Source organism: Phyllopteryx taeniolatus, chromosome 7, assembly GCF_024500385.1.
Source record: "Phyllopteryx taeniolatus isolate TA_2022b chromosome 7, UOR_Ptae_1.2, whole genome shotgun sequence".
Taxonomy (NCBI): domain Eukaryota; kingdom Metazoa; phylum Chordata; class Actinopteri; order Syngnathiformes; family Syngnathidae; genus Phyllopteryx; species Phyllopteryx taeniolatus.
In genome coordinates this window covers 20,668,917-20,675,139 of record NC_084508.1, presented here as the reverse complement: position 1 = coordinate 20,675,139, position 6,223 = coordinate 20,668,917, and the positions used below count along the sequence as shown (strand labels likewise).

Below are 6,223 nucleotides of genomic sequence, written 5' to 3'. Positions count from 1 at the left end.
TTTGTGAGGGTACCAAAATAAAAGTATATTCAGCGACTATAGACCGTCCATACATGAAATTTATGCGGAACGTACGTGTTAAACACAATAACATGGACCTGGGTGAAGCCCACTATGCCATGATGGTATTTCCTGCCTGAGAATCAAATTCTCTAGCTTGCTTTGCTTGCCACTGGGACAGTCAGGTAATTGGACAACTTGGCCAAACGGTCCTCGTTTTGAGCCCACCACAGCAGCGGGTTCTGCATGGTGGTAATTTGCGGTGTTTGAAAATCATGGACCTCTTTGTGTGTAGTGAAATATATCCCTGCTCTCCTTCTACTTTTAAAGTCTGCCTTTTTTTTTTTTTTTTTTTTTTTTTACCCTTTATTGGTTCTCCCTCACTTATCGAAGATGCGACATCAGAAGCAGAAGACAATTTGAATCAATTAAGGCACAGTAATTCACAATTTTTTGACATCTGCTATGAAATGTATTTGTTCACTCAAAAAGCACCGGAACAAAACAATGTGTCAACCTCCAACATGGCTGCCATGGGTGTGTCCAGAGTTAATGTGTCATCACTCTAAAACTGAAGTAGACTAGTCTCTACAACCTCATATCCTGCTGAGAGGCCCCAGTTCACCCACCACCCTAATGAGGACAAGCCCAATCGAAAGTGGATGAATAGATACCGTGAAAAAATTGTCACTTGGGAATAAATTCATGAGAAAAAAACAGGGACGCTGGACTAGTTGTAATATTAAATGAAAATAGTAATTTGCGAAAAGCCATACTTGGAGAAAGTCATATTTTGAATAGGTTGTAATTGGAGAAAAATTTTGACTTAAAGGTTGTCATCTTTATTCTTGTAGCATGACAACACAACAGCCCTAACCATATTGTTGAAGTTTTCAGTGCAGACCTAATACGCTCCATAACAGTGAATACATATTGAAGATAAAGGAAATAGAGTTATAGGTTATTTCTTAAAATGTGGGCAAACCAATGCACACAATGTTGTGTCAAAGTGAGAAACATCATTTGTGTAGTTATCTAATAGGCCTCATCATACAAAGCCAAATGTTACCATTTTAGCCAAAAGATCATACGGTTGCTTTGACAATTCATTTTGCCTTTTCATTGGCCTTTACCAGATTGTTTTTATTGCATATTCAGTTCCAATAAAGAAACGTCACCTCATTTTTCTGAAGCCATCCTTTTTTCTCAAAATGAATTACAGTTGAAACCCGAAGTTCACATTCACTATAGAAAAAGACTGTCACAGTGTCTGATATGAAATCAGACTAAACTTTTCCTGTTTTAGGTCAATTACTTCTATTTGGTAAATGCCAGAATAATGAGAGGATTTTTTTGACATTTTTTCATGACTGTCTTCAAACTCTCAAGTTTACATATTAGTATTTGGTACCATGGCCTTTAAACTACAGTCCCCTCCAAAAGTATTGGAATGGCAAGGTCAATTCCTTTATTTTTGTTGTACACTGAAGACGTTTGGGTTTCAGATCAAAAGATGAATATGAGACAAAAGTTCAGCATTCCAGCTTTTATTCCATGATGGTTACATCTCGATGTGTTAAACGACTCAGGACAGAGCACCTTTGGTTTGAAGCTACCCACTTTTCAAGTAAGCAAAAGGAATTTACCCTTTCCGTTCCAATGCTTTTGGAGAGGACTCTATGACTTGGGTCAGCTGTTTTGGATATTGTTCCACAAACCTCTCAAAATTGTTGACAGGAATTTTGTCCCATTCCTCCTGACAAGACTGTTTTCTGAGCCAAGTTTGTAGGCATCTTTGCTCGCATATGCCTTTTCAGGTCTGCTCATCAATTTTCAAAAGTATTGAGATCAGGACTTTGTTAGGGCCACTGCAAAACATTGACTTTGTTATTCTTAAGTAACCAGTTTGGCAGTATGCTTTGGGTAATTGTCCATTTGGAAAACCTTTCAAAAAGCTTTAATTTGCTGACTGATGTCTTGATATGTTCCGTATTTCCTCATAATGTTCTTTCCTTCCAATGCCATCTATTTTGTGAAGTACAACCCCTTAACATGCTGCCAACCTTGTAGTTCAAAGTTCAGATGGTGTTCATAGAGTTGCCAGCTTCCCTTTTTCCGCCAAACATAACAATGCTCAGTTATGGCCAAACGGTTAAATTTTAATTTCATCAGACCACTGGCCATTTGTCCCAAAAATAAGGCGTTTGATCGTTTGCATTTGGAAACTCTAACTGGCTTATGTTTCTTTTGGCTTAATGGCTTCTTCCTGGCTGAGTGGCCTATCAGCCCATGAGTACAGTCCTCAGTTTCACCATGGATGACCACACTCTTGCCAGCTTTAGCATCTTCACAAGGTCTTTTGCTTTCATTCTTTACCTTTTGAAATGCACATTTAGGACTAAAGCACGTTCCTTTCTGGGACACAGAACCACTCTCTTTTCTGAGCGGTATGATCGCTGGAAATTCCCATGTTGTTTATATTCTTGCGTATAATTGTTTCAACAGAGGATCGTGGTACCTCAAAGTATTTGAAAATTGCAACCTCGGCTGAACCAAACTTTTGCAAGTTCACAGTTCAATTACTGATATCTTGGGTGACTTCTTTTCTTCTTTCCCATGTTACACAAAGCAACTTCAGATGTTCCTAGTTCAAATACAATCCACAAATGTATCTGTAATTATGTCAAAAGATCATAAAGCAATCAGTAGCTTCCAGAGACAACAGCTGGGTTTTCCAAAATTGTGTACATAAACTTCAGATTTCGATTTATGAAATTGTGAAAAACAAATGAAGTATTTTACTAGGTTATGTAAAAATTTGGTGGCAGCTGTACATTATTCAGTTCTATAACAAATGGCTGCAAAAACTAACCAGTATACAAAGTGAGAGCAGAGCGTTGACTGCACACATTTTGCTACACGAGAACAAACTAAACAGCAGGACAAAAACACTTCTCTGGTTGGAATAAATTTATTTTGATAATCTGTAAACAAGGTGATAAATCAATATATGGCATTCTTGGTTGTATGCATAAGAAATTTAATGCATTGACAAAGTGACAAAGTGTATCCCAGATGCAAGAAAACTAGTGAGAACAGAAATTGGCAAGGACGACTTCGAAACATTTGAGGGGTACAAGGCGCTGAAGCCAAAGAAAAAAAAAAAAAAAAAAAAAAAAAAAGCCAAGGGTAAGTTATGAGTGGGCAAAATTCATCTTGGAAGAGCAAAAGACTTCTCTACATTATGGCGCAAGAATACACTATCCAATAAACGGCAAATGTTGGCTCCAAGCAACCCATCTCTCAATGAGTGTCACTACTTTCTCTCGGTTGGATGTTACAGTTTAGGGACTGAGCTCAGTGTAAGCTAAAAGGCAATTAATCCCCCAGTTTCAGTTGTCAACACAGCAAAAATATTTTTTCTTCAAATTCAGTGAAGCTCGTCAGGGGAACTTGAGACCAGATCCATGCTCACCACATTTCCATCAACACCAGAGCTTTTACTACACTTGGTCCTATCTGGGGAAAAACTAAACAGACTCCAGATGGTTAGAAAGAGAGAGATTTATTGTCCAACAAAATGATAGCCTTTCATACATTACAGGAGCTGGCAAAAGAAAAACAGTAATAAGTGCCTGAGCAGGTAACCGTGGAATGTCCATTTGATTTCTAGTGTGTACAGGCACAGTAACACTCCGCATTATGATTAACTGACCCAAACTACACCTTGACAAGGATGTGGGTGCACAGATGTGAGGAAATGTGTCCAATGTTTTATTAACCGGAAGGGCTTTTTTCTGTAAGAGCAGAGTGTAAAACAGCAGGCAAAGAAGTTGTTGTGAAAGGAGGAAGACGTGATGAGCTACTGCTAAAGCGCCCCAATCAAAAGAAGGCATTGGCCACTCTGCAGGGGAGCACATATTGTGGGACTTGTGTCAGTGGGAACAAAAAGTGTTTGGCTTTCACTTTGCTGGTCTTAGTCAAGTGACGTCCTTAGTCATCAGCTCATCTTGGCTATGGATCAACTTAAGATGGTTTGGGCGAGGAATAGGGAGCAGAAGAAAAGTATCTAGCAACTAGGACAGGAAGTGAAACGCAACAGGGTGGTAGGTAGACGGGTCTGTAGGTGGGTTGGCTGGCTGGCACAGGACACTTGGGTATACAAGCCTCATGTACGATGCCAGTTTATGTGCTTCCATGTGGAGTTTCCCTCCATGGACACCTTCTCTCCCCATGGCGAAAATCAATACTGTAGCACAAAAAGGACCAACAAAAAAAATGAAATTAATTAAAAAAAAACAATAGCAACACAGCATGTTAACCCTTACAATATGCTAAAGACAACTTTTTGGGAGGGATTTCTTTATCTACGAGGAGCAGTCAAAAAGTAATGAGCCCAATTGAACCTACCAATTGATTTTTTTCAGACATTTTCAGTTGCTGTACCACCTTATGTATGTGTTAAATACAGAAATAGACCGCATAACTGAGACTACGCCTTTTAATACGGTGTGCCTTATGGTCGTGAAAATACGGTACTTACAAGACGGCGGAACGGACAAAGACTTGCATAAGACAGTCATGTTTTTATTAATGTAAATATAAGTCATGATTTTCATTTCTGGGGAACTGCTCATTATGATGAGCTTGCTTATCGCGGTCTACTGTCAGACTGACAAATTCACAGCAAACTCACTTTGCTATAATGTACTGTTGGAAATTAGTTTTCGACAGCTCAGTCACATTCAGAAGCTACGTAGCTAATGTACCATTGCTAGTAATGTGCCTTCTGAGTATCCAGTCACGTTCGCGGTCCATATCGTTAAACTGTAGCCTTAACACGTCATGCAGTATTTGATAGTCATGAAGCAGTTATCTGTAAATATCCACAGACGTCCGGTATTTAACACACGAGGTCAATGTAATAACTGAAAGCTTTTTCCTCCACAGGAACACAAGACAACAGCATAGAACACCTCATAACTACAAGCCCAGTGCCAAAATGACAGACAAAACAATTCTAGAATTCCTTCGAGGAATATGAACAAAAACACTATCAATTTTTTAATTTTTTTTTTGCATTGTTGCAGTTCAAATGTAGCTATTGTATTTAAATGTGGTTAGATCAGATTTCTATTTCATATGTATTTGTTCGATACATTTCCTACATACACTACACCCATTTTACAATACCTACATTTAAATATCAGTATCATAAATTGGAAATTCTCCCAAATGTCACTGTCTATTTGATAACTACTTATGTCTTACTTCAACGCTACAAATTGTGAGTTTCCATACTGATATTCATTGTTCCTGTGAGTTATTTTGTATTGTATTCTGAGATGTTTTTGTTTCGTGATGGTTGTTTGGTGTTATTTCTTGGCTGACATTAGGCCATGGTCAGTTTGTCAATACGTTCCTTCGATAAAAATGTGCTGCTAGAGTAGATAAAGATGAAATATAGAAATGCATTATTACGTGGTAGGAAACAATTTTAAAACACCAGTCACCTTTAGAAACTGCATAAACAAAAAAAGTCACTTGTAATAGTAACATTCATTTGACCCAAGATGGCATCTTGGAAACAATCGTCACATCTGCCTACGACACAGCCAGTAGGGTGTCAAGGGTGTTGACGTGTCGTCCCAATTCTTAGGGCCATTTACCCTTTCATCTTGGCCCTCCAAGCGAAGGGCTAAGGGGAAGGGGTAAGATGAAGGGGTAAGACGAAACGGGGAAGGACTAAGGGATAGAATCAGGATTGGCCCGACATCAAAGAACGCTATCATGGCTTCTGTGCATGAGCCAAAGTCCAACCTATCTCAGCACGTACCGTTGCCAAATTTGGCTACAGTAATATTGTATGTGGGCCCTCCTCCTGCATCCTTTGTCTGGAGGTCCATCGTACAATCCCCATCAACAATGAAACCATCTCGGATTACGCCGCATTTTACGTTGCCTAAGGTCAGCCCGTTGATTAATGAAGATTCACGATCCTTTGACAGCAACACGTCAATTTCTTTAGGCTGCAAAAGAAACATACAAGTTAGTGATTCTGGGTTGCAGATAGGTGGTCATTTATATATTTTAAAATAAAATAAAATTAAGGCTGCTCAATTTATGACTGTGCTGACATTTTTAGGTTACAAATTGCATGCAATTAACTGGTTTTGTGCAGGAGTGTAAGAATGTGGTCAAGGCCCCTCCCCTGGACTATGAA

General features: G+C 38.9%; 1 long non-coding RNA gene across 1 annotated transcript; it reads right to left on the bottom strand.

The window, feature by feature from the left end:
- Nucleotides 1–3,549: 3,549 nt before the first annotated feature.
- LOC133481096 (uncharacterized) lies at nucleotides 3,550–5,990 on the bottom strand. Its single transcript, XR_009789454.1, has 2 exons — nucleotides 5,837–5,990; nucleotides 3,550–4,249 (listed from the first exon to the last, which is right to left on the bottom strand). It is a non-coding gene; the product is annotated as an uncharacterized LOC133481096 (long non-coding RNA).
- Between the last annotated feature and the right edge of the window lie 233 nt (nucleotides 5,991–6,223).